At 38.5% G+C, this 14,073-nt stretch overlaps 1 protein-coding gene and 1 pseudogene across 2 annotated transcripts in view; one reads left to right on the top strand and one right to left on the bottom strand.

Moving 5' to 3' along the window:
- The window catches only part of jsrp1.L (junctional sarcoplasmic reticulum protein 1 L homeolog), a 36,093-nt gene extending 33,689 nt beyond the window's left edge, over window positions 1-2,404 (bottom strand). The window contains exon 1 of the mRNA XM_018255317.2: window positions 2,030-2,404. The gene's annotated coding sequence lies outside the window, so the exon portion shown is untranslated. The remainder of the gene's footprint in view (window positions 1-2,029) is intronic.
- A 136-nt stretch (window positions 2,405-2,540) lies between these two features.
- Window positions 2,541-11,371, top strand: oaz1.L (annotated as a pseudogene). Its single transcript, XR_001935054.2, has 5 exons — window positions 2,541-2,740; window positions 6,564-6,709; window positions 8,138-8,310; window positions 9,648-9,733; window positions 10,978-11,371. The product of XR_001935054.2 is annotated as an ornithine decarboxylase antizyme 1 L homeolog (transcript).
- Window positions 11,372-14,073: the final 2,702 nt, after the last annotated feature.

Genomic DNA, 14,073 nt, shown 5'->3' with positions numbered 1-14,073 from the left:
TGTGTTATTTAACTTCTTATTCGGCAGCTCTCCAGTTCGCAATTTCAGCAATTTGGTTGCTAGGGTCCAAATAACCCTAACAACCATGCATTGATTTGAATAAGACACTGAAATATGAATAGGAGATCGCCTGAATACAAAGATAAGTAATAAAATGCTGCAATATCAATAACTCTGTAGCTTCGCAGGGCATTTGTTTTTAGATAGGGTCAGTGATCCCCATTGGAAAGTTGAAAAGAGTAAGAACAATAAGACAAGTAATTCAAAAACTATAAAAAAAACAAATAATGAAGATCAAACGAAAAGCTATTTATAATGGGTCACTCTATAACATACTTAAAGTTAACTTAAAGGTGAACCACCCCATTAATAGAAAGGCAGCATCAACTATAAAATACATCAAAAAAATGTATAATATGTTAATGATCATATCCCCACTAAGGGCAGAGACACACGCTCATATTCGGGGAGATTAAATTGCCCAGCGACAAATCTCCTCTTCTTCGACTTATCTCTCCAAACTGCCTCCCGCAGATTTACATTCTACCAATCTGTGCACTTAATAGAAAACTTCGGACGACTTTGGAAAACGAATCTCTCCGAGTGTCATACCGTTTCCGATTTACATTCTAGCTGCGGGAGGCAGTTCAGGGAGATTAGTCGCCGAAGAAGAGGAGATTTATCGCCCGATGACTAAATCTCCCTGAATCTGAGCATGTGTCTCTGCCCTTAAGAACCTCTTCTCCAGTATAAACTATACCATCCCAGGACCCAACCAGGAAATGCTCTAAAGCATTAACTTTAGTTGTGACAAATTTCCTCTTCTTCAGGGCGACTTATCTCCCCGAACTGCCTCCCACTGGGGGATTTACATTCTGGCAATCGGTGCACTTTGTAGAAAACTTTGGGAGACTTCGGAAAACGAATCGCTCAGAGTGTCATACCGTTTCTGATTTACATTCTAGCTGCGGGAGGCAGTTTGGGGAGATTAATCGCCCCAAAGAAGAGGCGTAAATCACCGGGCAACTAAATCTCCCTGAATCTGAGCATGTGTCTCTGCCCTTAAGAACCTCTTCTCCCGTATAAACTATACCATCCCAGGACCCAACTAGGAAATGCTCTAAAGCATTAACTTTGGTTGTGACTGATATTCTGAGACAGTATGTTTTTGTTTTCATTGTCAGAGATCAATAACACCATATATTATCACAATTAGGAAGATATAATTGTTAACAGAAAAAAACATTCGCTGTTTTTATCTGTTGGGTTCAAAAGGTCCTCCTGTAGTTGGTAGTGGTTTTTAACGATTTCCTTTTCGATTTTGCCACCTTCTAACCTGAAAATGGCAAACAGAAAGTACACTGACTATGAAAATAGATTTAATTTTTTTAAATTTAATTTCTTTTAGATCCTTTCGTTTTCCTTTCGTAACAAAAGGGGGGGGCATAAAACCAGAAAACATTAAATTTCAAACTGGAGAACCATGGCAAATTGTTTTCTGTTGTTTACTGCAAGTTTATAGTAAATACTTCCTCAAATTAAAAATGTACTTATGAAAGACCTAGTTAGTTCCTATTGCTGCATTGGCATACTTATTATAATGTATTCATAAAGCACAATATATTCTGCAGCGCTGTACAATAAATGGGTGTAATATTTGACACCACCATTTCGGAATTCTGTCCTTATGTAATGAGCAATATGACCATGGCCCCATCATGCAAATGTCCTCTAATACAAGTATATCATGATACAGTAAACATTCTCAATCCAATTCACTAAAACCCATTCCGTGTATAATGATACTTATAAATTATTATATACATAAGGTCTTTGTACAATGCAAGATTTTCAAACCCGGTGAAAAGTTATTTGTTGTTCAATATATTCTCTATATTACGAATAAAGATGAATACACTCATGTTTTCATATATATGACCTTTTCGTGGGTTTGGGGGGCAATGAGTAAATGCTGGACTTTTAAAAGTAGCTTGAAGTTAAAAAAAATCTAAAAAAACAAAACACTGACCTAGCAGTTGTCATTTCCGCCGATCACTGCAGCACGTGACTATGTTCCCATGACAACAGTGACATAAAGGCTGTGTCAGAAAGAACCCTCTAGGTATCCGTAGTTGCACCACTTTTCGTTTGCGCGGTCAGCGCCTCTTGCGCTTGCCGTGACATTAGAACAAATTGGCCTCGCAAGACTTCTATGTGGGACTGCTTTGGTTTTCTTATTAGTGTTCGTGTTTAATCGCTATGTTTTATCAGTAAATTAAATAGGCCAAGCCGTACGGACCCATGAGGTAGCACGTGACTTCGTAAACTTCCCCGTTCGAGAACGTGCTGTTGCTAGGTTAAGAATATGGGCGGAGTTTGCGCGAGCACGATCCCGTCCTTGAAGCACAGGCCGAGTGCTGGCCCAATCACTCGATAGCTTGAAGCGCGCAACCCTGCACAGTGCAAGGTGTCGGTCCTGTGATTGGCGCAGTGAGGTGACAGGAGCTGGGCGGGACTATAGCACCAGTTACATAAAGTCGTCGTCTGAGGCGGCCATTTTGAGATTGTCCGACGGACGCGACAGAAAGCGGGGGATTTTCTGGTTCGGAGACCAGAGAGGCCGGATGGTGAAATCCTCCCTCCAACGGATACTCAATAGCCATTGCTTTGCCAGAGAAAAAGAAGGAAATAAAAGAATCTACGCCATGCCTCTTCTGAGTATACCCAGTAGTAGTGAAAGGTAGGCGGCCGTCGTCATATATTGGCGATGTAGCTCTTGCGCATGTCCCTGCGGGTGACTGCCTGTGCTGTTGCCCTTTTAATGGCGTTTGTCTGTAACTGGAAATCCATTGCTCGCTTCGACCTGCGTCATAATCTCTTTATGCATGCGACATTTTTAAAGCGAACGCGCAAACCTTCTTTGCCTGTCTCTAGTCAAATGTTGGATCTCTAGCAGCGGCTTTGGAAGATAACATTAACAGCTGGAAGGCCTGGACTGACATCCATAGAATACGACTTTTTTTATGTTAATCCTTTTACGACACTAAAAATCTGGTTTCTTTGTAATGTAAATTCGTGTTGCAACCAACCTATTGTTGGCCAAGCCTCTATTTTCTACCTGGCCCGCACATGTTTCTAGTTTGTAGGGGAGGAGGTAGCCTGAGGTAAACCAGGGAGGAGACTAGCTCCTTTATCTTATTTGTTCCCTTTCTGCCTTGATTAGAGCTAGATTTTCTGTACACGTATTTATAATTAAGCAATTCTGTAAAATGAATTTGAATATGAATTCAACATATTAAAACAGCCAATAACTGAGGCAAGAGGTAAAGCCCTGCCCAAAAAACACAATCTGGGGGGGAAGCCTTTTTCTGTTGCGCTATTTCTTTAGTTTAGATTTGTATATTCACAGTAATATAAGCTCTGACCAATCAAGGGTTCAGCAATAAGTGGAATGTTTGCCAGCCCTTTGTTTTGTAGTTCTACAGTGCCCAGTGAATGTAGTTTTAATTGTTTTTTTTTCTACTTAATTACAAAAAACTTACCTCTAAATAGCTTGCAGGCTTCATGTCCTACATCCCTGCTGGAGTGAATTACAGCCCCTTTGGATAGAAACTGGGCTTATTTATAGAAATTATATAAGATTGGCGTACGCCAACAGGCAAGTATCCATATTGCTTGCTATAATAGCATCAACTCTTCACTGCAAATACAGTTGTATTTAGTCTAGATTTACTGTGGTGCCAGTTTCACAACATAAACTAGTCAATGGTTGACTGCATTGGAGATTTCAGGCATTTCTTTGCTCATGGGACTCATTTTCTGGCCCGATATGTCTATCTCCTAGTGTCTGGCAGGTTACATTCAAGTACAGGAATAGGGATCTATTACACAGAATGCTTTGAACCTGGGCTTTTCTGAATAAGATCTTTCCATTATATAGTGAATAAAGTATGCCTTATTTTACAATATAAGGATATTATAAGTCACAGAGGAGTTCCATGACCATATAAAAGCACAAGGCCGAAAGCCGAGTGCTTTATACTGCCCATTGAACTCCGAGCTTCATTCTAATATCCTCATGTTTTCCAACAAGGGGTACTTTATTTAATATAATACACAAGTTTTAGTGAGTCTTGTAACAAAAATGACATCACTACTCAACGTTTATAATTGATTAAATCACTAGTTACGATTTATAAGGATATAAATTACAAGATATTCACGGCTTTTGTGTATTATAATGTAATATGACTGTTGCCAGAAGAATGGCTTTTTGTGCAGCTAATGTTTGACTATAATGTACTGTTCCATTACAGAAAGGAAATTAAAAAAAAAATTAGGATTTTTCAAATTTGACTTTATGGGAGATGGCCGCCTGTTGTTCTGAGCCTTCTGGATATCTTATTTCCAAATAAGGGGTCCCATACCTGAATGGCCATGTTTAGAGTTTGTTATACGCTCTGTGTACTGTTGATCTTCATTTTTTAATTTGGATTAGAGATGTGTGGTACTGTCCTAAATGGGTTGCATCATTTGACATTCCAACCACCTTGGTTTACAGCATTTCACTCATGTATCTAATCTTATTACAACGAAATAGGCATTCTCTGCAAATCTCTCCGTAATTGGACATCCGGTCCATCCATTGCTCTGAGTTCTGCTTGAAGAATCCGAGCCTAGGAACACTCAGTTACTGATTAACTATTTTCTGTTCTCTGTAAATGTGCAACCTTTATACAGCTTTAGGCCAATGACTATAAAACTATACTAGTTTGGCTCTTGTTGACTTATTAAATGAATATAAATTTACTCTGGTTTTGCTTTTGTTGACATTTGGAATGACAGTGCGGTTTACTATCCTGGTGCTTGTTTGATTTATGCTTAATATTTCACTTATTTAGAACCCCTTTAGGTAATTAAAACATTATTTTCTTAGACATTAAGTGATGTGTTGCTTATAGACATGTCTGTAGTTCGTGCCCTGCGTCTATTTAAATTTTTGCATGGCAGACTACTACAAAATGTTGAATTTCTAGAATACTTGTTTTGGGATTCTGGCTGGATGTACCCAGGTGCCAAAAAGTATTCTTCTTTGGCCGTGATGGAACTGGGTCAGATCTAGGCCTTCTGCTAGAGGCAATATTTGAAGGCATGTAATGCCTCCCAACCTGGCCAAAGGCATGTAGATAGGAGTTTTATGGTTTCTTTCTAGGCATTGAATAAGTCATAATTGGACTATTAGTTGAATAGCTCTATTTAGAGAAACTGTTAGTCAGCCACAGATAGAAAGTTTTCTACAGACTACAAGTCTCCTCCTTTGCTTTTGACCTGAATTCAAATCCCTTTCCATCCATAAAAATGCCACATATAAAATACTTATAATAATTTCGTGATTCTAAGTAATCACAAGAAAACACCTTTATGTATTTGTTTTTGTACAGTAATTCTAATGAATGGTAAGGTATATTCTGGTGATTTGTCTCCGTGTGACCAGCAATTTCCCATAGGAAACAAATCACTGCCATTGCCCGTAGGTCCCATGGCTTAGACTAGAATGAGTCTGCATGTTTTAAACACTCTGTTTCAATCAAACTAGGCAATATTTCATAGGCAGATGCTTTTTGGTAGTTGGTACTTTGGGTTATCTGGTTTTAATTTGCGCCTTGGCAAACGTGACACTAGAGAGAAAAATTTTTTTAACATCCCTTCACTTTATAGGTTATCCTTCATCTGATTTCTTTTATTTAACCATTTCTTTGTTGGATGGCTTCTAAACATTAAATCCTATAGCTATCGTGAGCATTTGATGCTTGCTGGAAAAGTAAGCACTCTTTGCTTCAGTTGAAAGATTATTAAACCTTTCGTTGTACATTGTGCATTGTCCGTTTGCTTTAATGAATGGAAATATTTTACAAATATAGAAATTAGCATTCTTCCCTTACAAGTCAGCATGCCTACAAAATGGAGGCTTTATTTTCTGCATATATATATAAACCCATCGGCAAATGGCTGCTGTTCACAGGACTAACAAATCCCTTGTGGGCATCTGCTTGCTACATCTGCCGATATGACGCAAGCAGAAAATGAGCTGCTGGGTGAGATGGTGCATTGGGAAGAGTAAAGCTTTTGAACAGAAAAGGAGGTAGTGAGATTTTAAACTGTATTGAGGTTTAATGTTTGCCTCCAAAATATATGTATATTATTACATTTTAGACTTAGGAATGCTATTCCCAATCTGCTGTCTTGACATGTCTATATGCACTGCTTTGTATCTTATTTTTATGGTTATATGTATTTTCTATCAATTCAGCTTCGAAGGGGTTACAGATATTGCATAACATGCATGTGACTTTATGCTAGTGTAGCTAAACCACAGGCTCTTAAGTCTTGCTGAGCTTCATAGTATCTCTACTTCAGATATCAAAAATAACCTGTCTGTAAAACTTGCAATTCATTAAAAACGGCAAACGATAGGTGTATAATGACTAAGCCACTTTTATACAATTTTATGCTGTCTGCATTTGTTTAAGTTGCATTAGTTGACTTTCTTCTTTTCTCCTTAGTTCCAGAGTTTCTTTCAATTGCTGTAGTAACCTGGGTCCGGGGCCTCGGTGGTGTTCCTGATGTCCCTCACCCACCCCTGAAGATCCCAGGTGGGCGAGGGAATAGTCAGAGGGATCACAATCTTTCAGCTAATTTATTTTATTCTGTAAGTATTGTACAAACAATTTGTAAGTTACTGTTTGGCTGCGGTATCATGTTATATTATCCATTAAAACAAAAATCTCTTCGAAACACACAAGCAATGCAGTGTCTCTGCTACCCATTTTAAGATCACCACAGCATGTGCTTTAGGTACTAGACTTCATATAGATTTGTATTTGATGGCAGGAGTTTCATGGTGTATGCCTTGTAGAAAACTGCAGTTTAACTCCTGCCATCACACATTGTAATCTTTGTGAAATATAGTGCTTAAAGCAAATGCTGTGGTTATTGTAGCACACACTGTAATCACCATGGTTTACTTAAATACAGAGGGGCATCTTGACTTCTGCTGTTGCAGTGTCCTCAGTATAGACATTAACCTCTACAAGGGTTTTCTGTGGCAGTTTGTGAACAGATTAGCCAAGGCTATATTTAACATCATATGGTGGGACTAGGTTTAGACAAGTTATAACCTGGCTAAACAAAAGACATGATGGCACACACTACAAAGAAACTGTGCATTTGCTCCATTAATGTGCTCGGTAGAAGTACATTATTTAATATGAAGAAATATAATACTATTAGGGATTAACCAAATCCAGGATTCGGTTTGGAATTCAGCCTTTTTCAGCAGGATTTGGTCAAATCCTTCTGCCTGGCCAAACCGAATACAAACTGGGGCAAGGAGGGAAAGCGGGTGACTTTTTGTCACAAAACAAGAAAAATGTTTTCCCCTTACCACCCCCAATTTGCATATGCAAATTAGGATTCGGTTTGGTATTCAGTCGAATCTTTTGCGAAGAATTTAAGGGTGTGGCCGAATTCAAAATGGTGTTCAGTGCATCCTAAATACTATAAAATATTATTCTCCCCACCACCCCATTCCAGTCTCGATCCACCCTACACATGCACTTTATTTAAAGGGGTAGACTTTTTAGAAATAAAGATTTTTCCAAACTACTTTTTATTTTCTATTTGTGACCGACTCTATTTTAAATTGATACATTTAAAGGATACATTTTTTGTGTGGCCTCTTAAATGGACTGCCATGCAGTTAATGTATGGTCATTCTGAAGCTTGAAGCACAGGTTGAGAAAATGTTGCTCGTGTTCTGTTGGTAACAATTATCTATCCTGTAATAATTGTTTAGAAGCTGTACCCACGTTGATATGAGTTCTTTCCCTCCTGTCAAAGTGATGTGATGTATATTTGCCCTAAAAGGTGGTTTTGTTTGTATGACTCTTTTTAATAGATTGGTTGTGATGTTTTACCTTGATATACATGCAGGTGACACCAGGTAACTGAAACTTAAAGGTTGCACAACAGTGTTGCTTCTTCTAAAATAAGAGGCTATAAGGGTATACCGATGCCCCCATAATTATGCGATCATATACTATTTGCAAAAATTCCAGAGGTATCTTGTTCATTATAGGATAATAGGCTGAATATAACAGAAGAGCTTACATCCAACAACAGGACCAGAATACTCAATGTCCAATCAAGTCTGACAGATGGCAAACAAGTGAGTTGGAGAGCTGTGCTAAACAATAACAACCTCTACATAGAAATCCCAAGTGGCACTCTACCTGATGGCAGCAAAGACAGGTATGTGTCATTTTCTCTCCATTGTAGTCTTCCAAACGATTGGGTAAAGTTGCATGTTATTAAAAAATGACTGGTTGTGTACTGGCTTCTGCAAAATTGTATTCAACATTAGAAATACTTTATCCTGCCAAGAAGGTATGTGTGAAGAAATGCCCAAGGCTTGGATGGCTAATGCCCACATGTTACCATCAGTTCTTCCACTGCATGTAGTACCTGATACCATGCACTGCTTATTTACAATACTTGACTGGCTGCCAATTGCCATTTATCTAGTTCTAAAACTGCATTTACATTGTACTGTGTAGTGCAGACCTACAGTATACTTTGTTGCCTGCTGCTTTTTTCCCTTCCCCTGAAGCCCCCCCCTTTTTTTTTTTTTTCTGTGAGGCTATATATTCAGGCTCAAGGAATTATAGTAACGTTTACTCCAAAACAAATGAGTGTTTTAAACTAATCAAACTATTGTGTACTGGTGCCCTGCACTGGTAACTTCAGAAACACTACCTTCGTTTTTATAAACAAGCTGCTGTATAGCAATGGCACAAATTGAAAAAAGGCTATATGGCACAGGCTAAATTGTGGCTATCCAATAACACCATTATAATACACAAAAGCCATGAATATCCTGTAAATTATATCCTTATAAACGGTGAGTTCTGATGTCATCAGTTATAAACGGTGAGTTCTGATGTCATTTCTGTTACATGACTCACTGAAATTTGTGTATTATAATAAAGTACCCCCAGTTGTAAAATATGAGGATATTAGAAGTTACCTTGGAGTTTCATGACCTGTATAAAAACACTCGGCCTTCGGCCTCGTGTTTTTATATGGTCATGAAACTCCTCGGTAACTTATAATATCCTTATATTTTACAAGAGGGGGTACTTTATTCACTATATATTCTACAGAGTTTATCTGCTGAATACTGAGCCTTTCTCTTTTAAATGGCTGCCCCCATTACTACACAACCGCTTATTTATATAAAAAATAGTAGTGTTTCTGAAGTAAACAAAGTAGTTTTAACAGTGCAGGGAAGCTCTGAACTATATATTTTGATGTTACTGTTCCTTTAACTGATTAATTGGGTTTACATTGTAAGACCCTTACATCAACTTTAGTTGTCATATGCTAACTGTGTGACGGTTGCTTTCCATCATGAAGGTACTGCTTGGGGAAGTGACACTATGTTGTCAATGCAGCACACATTTGTTTATATGGTATCCTAATGTATTAAAGTCCTGTTTCTCTGCCACATGTTAAATGTGAAACTGTGAACTTGTTTGCACCTCCTTGCACATGCAATCACTTTTAATATCTCCCCCCTTCTTTTCTAGTTTTGCAATTCTACTGGAATATGCAGAAGAGCAACTCCAAGTGGATCATGTCTTTATCTGCTTCCACAAGAACAGGGATGATAGAGGTATATCTGTTCCATAATTGGTTTTCTGATTTCAGCATTTTAAATTAGAACTGAACCCTAAAATCTTGTATGCTGCACCAGCCTAAAGATTCAGCATCTCTTTTGGTGCTGCCATGTAATGTGAATCAGAATTAATTACTAATCATCCTTATATTTGTGACACTTTCTATAATTACAGTATATTGTCCGTTCAGGTCAGCATTTGGGTAACTGACAAGACAGGGAGCTACTGGGGCAGAGATGTTAATTGCTAAAGGGCTGCTGTCACCATGGCTGGTTCACCACCCCAAAAATGTTTCACTTCTACTTCAGTTCTTTATTAAAGGGAAAAATGGAGCCAGCAGAATTCTGGACTGGAATCAGTTTTTCAAAAGTGCAAACAGATTTTTCTTTATTTGATTTTGAAATCTGACATGGTGTAGACAGTCCATTTCCCAGCTGTCCTCAGTAATGTGATTTGTGCTTTGATCAACTCGAGTCACTTTACTGCTGTACTGCAAGTTGGGAGTGGTATCACCATCTCACTCCCCCCCCTGTAGCCCATTGGCAGAACAATGGAAAGTTAACCAGATAACTGCTCCCTGACATAAGCTAACTTCCTGATAGATAGAATAGCAATGTTAAAAGTCCCCACTATGACTCCTCCAGTTACATTTAGTAGAAACAATAGCTTAACTGAAAGTAGTTCCCTCATGAAGTGCGGGCTTCTTTTCTGAACACAGATAAGTCTAAATTAACTGAGATGGCTACCTATACACCAATATTACAGCAAAAATATACTTGGGAAAATAATCTTATATGGTGAGTTATTTGCAGTGTAAATGTATTTTAGAAATAAATACCATAGAAACCCTAACAAGGATAAAATGTAGGTATTTGTGTTTATTTTGTAGTTAAAGGATAATTACTTTAACTTTGCCTCACTTGTTGTAACACTTGGAAAATGTGGTGTTTTTCACTTGACCCAGATCAGGTTAATTCGTTATCAGACTCAAGAATAAAGCCAAACCTGCAACTTTGCTGGTGATTCTGTTCTTGCCATTTTCAATTCAAGAGCAGCACTGGGAGCTCTCTAACTTAGATGTAATTATGTACTGATACATAGTTCTGTATGACCAAGCTTTGTGTAGCTATACTTCAATGTAATTCACTATGCATTAAAATGTAATAAGCATTGCTACTCAGGTTAAACTGTAGTGATTTACCAATAACGTATATAAATTTTTTTTTTTTTTTTTTTTTAGCTATGCTTCTCCGAACTTTTAGATTCTTGGGCTTTGAGATTGTGATACCTGGACATCCCCTTGTCCCGAAAAGACCAGATGCTTGCTTTATGGCTTACACATTTGAAAGAGATTCTTCTGATGAAGATTAGAGCCCTGCAATGTTTGCTTTTTGTTTTTTCCCTTTCCCCACATCTATAGATGGAATGCAAGAAATCTTGTCAAATTAAGCTATTGATTTATACCTGTGCCCATATCGGTCTAAGAATAGGGGCAAGATCTTGAGTTTTTTTTTTTTTGTCTGCATGTTATGAATAAATGCCACTCCAATTTATTGCTATATGAATGGAGGTTTAATGTGTTTTGTGATAGCAGAGTACTTTTCTTTAATTCTAAATAAAACATTTCTATTTTACTTTGTTTATAGCTAAAAATCCTTGATGAAATGCAATGATCTAGTACAGGGGTCAGCAACCTTTACTATCAAAAGAGCCATTTTGCCCCCTCTTCCACTAAAGAAAGAGTCTGGAGCCGCAAAACATAACACAGCTTATAAACTTTTAAAAATGTTAACCTTTTTTTTAATTTAAACTGTTACAACAACAGAATACAACAAACAGAAGTGCAGTGTGTATGTGTAGGCCTACTTTGAAATAAATTAAACACTAAATAGCCGTAGTAAATGCTGGTGTTCTCATCTGTTTAATGTGACTTCTGTTTCTGAAGCTCCATGCTGATCTTCCTTCTCTTGTCTTGAGTTTGTGACCGCGGTAAGGACCATGATGAAGCATCTTGCTGTGGCTTGGTCTTGCCTATCACTCATAGGATGTCTATACAACCCTTGCATAGGACGTCTATACAACCCTTGCACCTGCTGACGGCTTCCTGTGTGTGCGACCGAGGTAAGATAACCGTTAGCTTACCGCGGTCGCACACTCAAGAAGCCACCAGCAGGTGCGAGGGCTGTATAGACGACGTGACAGGCAAAGCCACAAGACCGAGCTGCAGCAAGCAGATGAAGAGCCGCATGAGGCCCTGGAGCCGCGGGTTGCCTACCCCTGATCTAGTAGTATACATGCATACTAAATGATGAAATACAGTATGAAACTTCACAAGGTGCAAACATTAATTAGGATTCAAAATACGGTTGTCGTGTGACTTAAAGTAACTCTCCCAGCACTCCTATATGTGGCAAGTACACCAGCAGATAAAAACATTATTGGTTATGTAATTAAAGGTGCAATCTTTGCTACGGGCCTGGTACCATAAAAGCAAGCATTTGTTGGTTTCTCTTGTAAGCACTGTCTTTTTATTACATATCGTGGATAGTCTAAAAATATAGCCTGCAAGCATGGTTTAGGTGACAAATAAATCAGTAGTGATGGGCGAATCGAACCCGTTTCACCAAATTTTTCTCCCTATGTGTCGTGTCCAATTTGTCACGTGACAAAACTGCCCTGTCCATGCTTGGTCCGGCTAGAAGGTTGAGATGAAGCTGCTGATCCGGTTGCACAATTGGATCAAATGAGGTAATGGAATAAAGTTCTAAAAGTTTGCCCACTTCTAGGAACCCACTAAACTTATAACAAATGAATGTCTACTAACCCATAGCAACCTGTAAGTGGGTGTCATGCTGGCTGCTTGCTGTGGATTGCTAGATGAGTTGGGGAACTTTAGACCCTTTATGTTTTCCATATAGGTGCCAAATTGCACTGGTATAAAATATACAGGTCAAATGCTATTCATGGCAGGCTACAGTCAAAACCTCTCCTAGGTGCTTGATGAACAGAAAGACACTGAAATATTTAAATCATCTCAAACCTCTGCTGCAAATGTATTCTACAATTATTTTATTAAAATTGGCTATATGGGAGATGGCCTTCCTGTCATATTTTGGCACTTTATTGGTTTTCTGATTAAGAGATCCAGTGGCATAACTAATAAGAGAGGGTAGCCCTGTGGCTGGGTTTTTTTCACGTTGCTGGCTTGGGCTGTGAATTAATATAGGCCCCAAAAGCCCCTTGCAAGCCCGATAACTGTCTTGACATTTTACAGTAGACCCTCTGGTTTTTTTTGTTTTTTTTTTCCACTGGAATCTGGCCATTTTTAAGGTACTAAAAGGAGCAGTTATCCCTATATACCTGTTCACAAATGTTACAAGTTGTCTCATTAAGGGAGGATTATGCATCCAAAACATTTTGTCTTCATACTGTGGCAAGAAACTGGGAAAGCACAGTTTTAAATGCAAGGTGTGTGGCTCCTAATCTCCCCCCCCCCCCATTTCATATATGCATTCCCGCATGCACAGGAACACTTAAGAGACCTCTCCCATTTTATGCAAATAATTCTCCTTTTTAGAAATGAGGTTTCTCTGTAATAATAAAACAGTACCGTGTACTTGATCAGTGCTGACCGAGCAGAAAATACACCCGAGGTAATCTGCTGATCAGATGGTCCCCGACCCAAGCATGAGCGACTATTGCCATGGTGAAAATTGCATTTGGCCAGCCTCTAGGTTTCTTAACTAGGGGTTGGCAGACATAAGAGGTACATGCCTAGGTTCTTACTCAGGTCCAAATTACCCTAGCAACCATGCATTGACTTTAATAAGAGACTTGAATATGAGTAGGAGAGATCCTGAATAGAAATATTAATAATAAAAAGCGATAATACATTTTGTAGTCTTACAGAGATTTGTTTTTAGATGGAGTAAGTGGTCCCCATTTGAAAGCTGGAAAAGTTAGACAAAAAAAATAAATGAACAATTGAAGAGTTGCTTATAACGCTAAAGGATAACTAGCCGAACCAGCCATTTAATAGCACAATGCTAACAAAGACAAGAAACTCTGAAATAAGTAGTTTTTCTCAACTTGTATGCTCATGTTTTATTCTTCTGAGAGTACATCAAGCAGGAGAAAACACTTGGATAGCTGACGTTTACCTGACCTTGAGCAAGTTGCTCTAACCGCCTGTATGTTGAAATATGAATTAAATCTACAAAGCTTAGGAATTGAATGTGCTGCATAGTAATCTCTTCTTATTCGTGCTCCAGGCAGGTGCCATGTGAACAAAGACCAGCTTTCTGTGGGCAAGGCACGTATTGTGGTTCAAGGCTGT

The sequence above is a fragment of the Xenopus laevis genome, chromosome 1L, assembly GCF_017654675.1.
Source record: "Xenopus laevis strain J_2021 chromosome 1L, Xenopus_laevis_v10.1, whole genome shotgun sequence".
Lineage (NCBI taxonomy): Eukaryota > Metazoa > Chordata > Amphibia > Anura > Pipidae > Xenopus > Xenopus laevis.
This window is presented reverse-complemented; position numbering and strand designations above follow the sequence as displayed.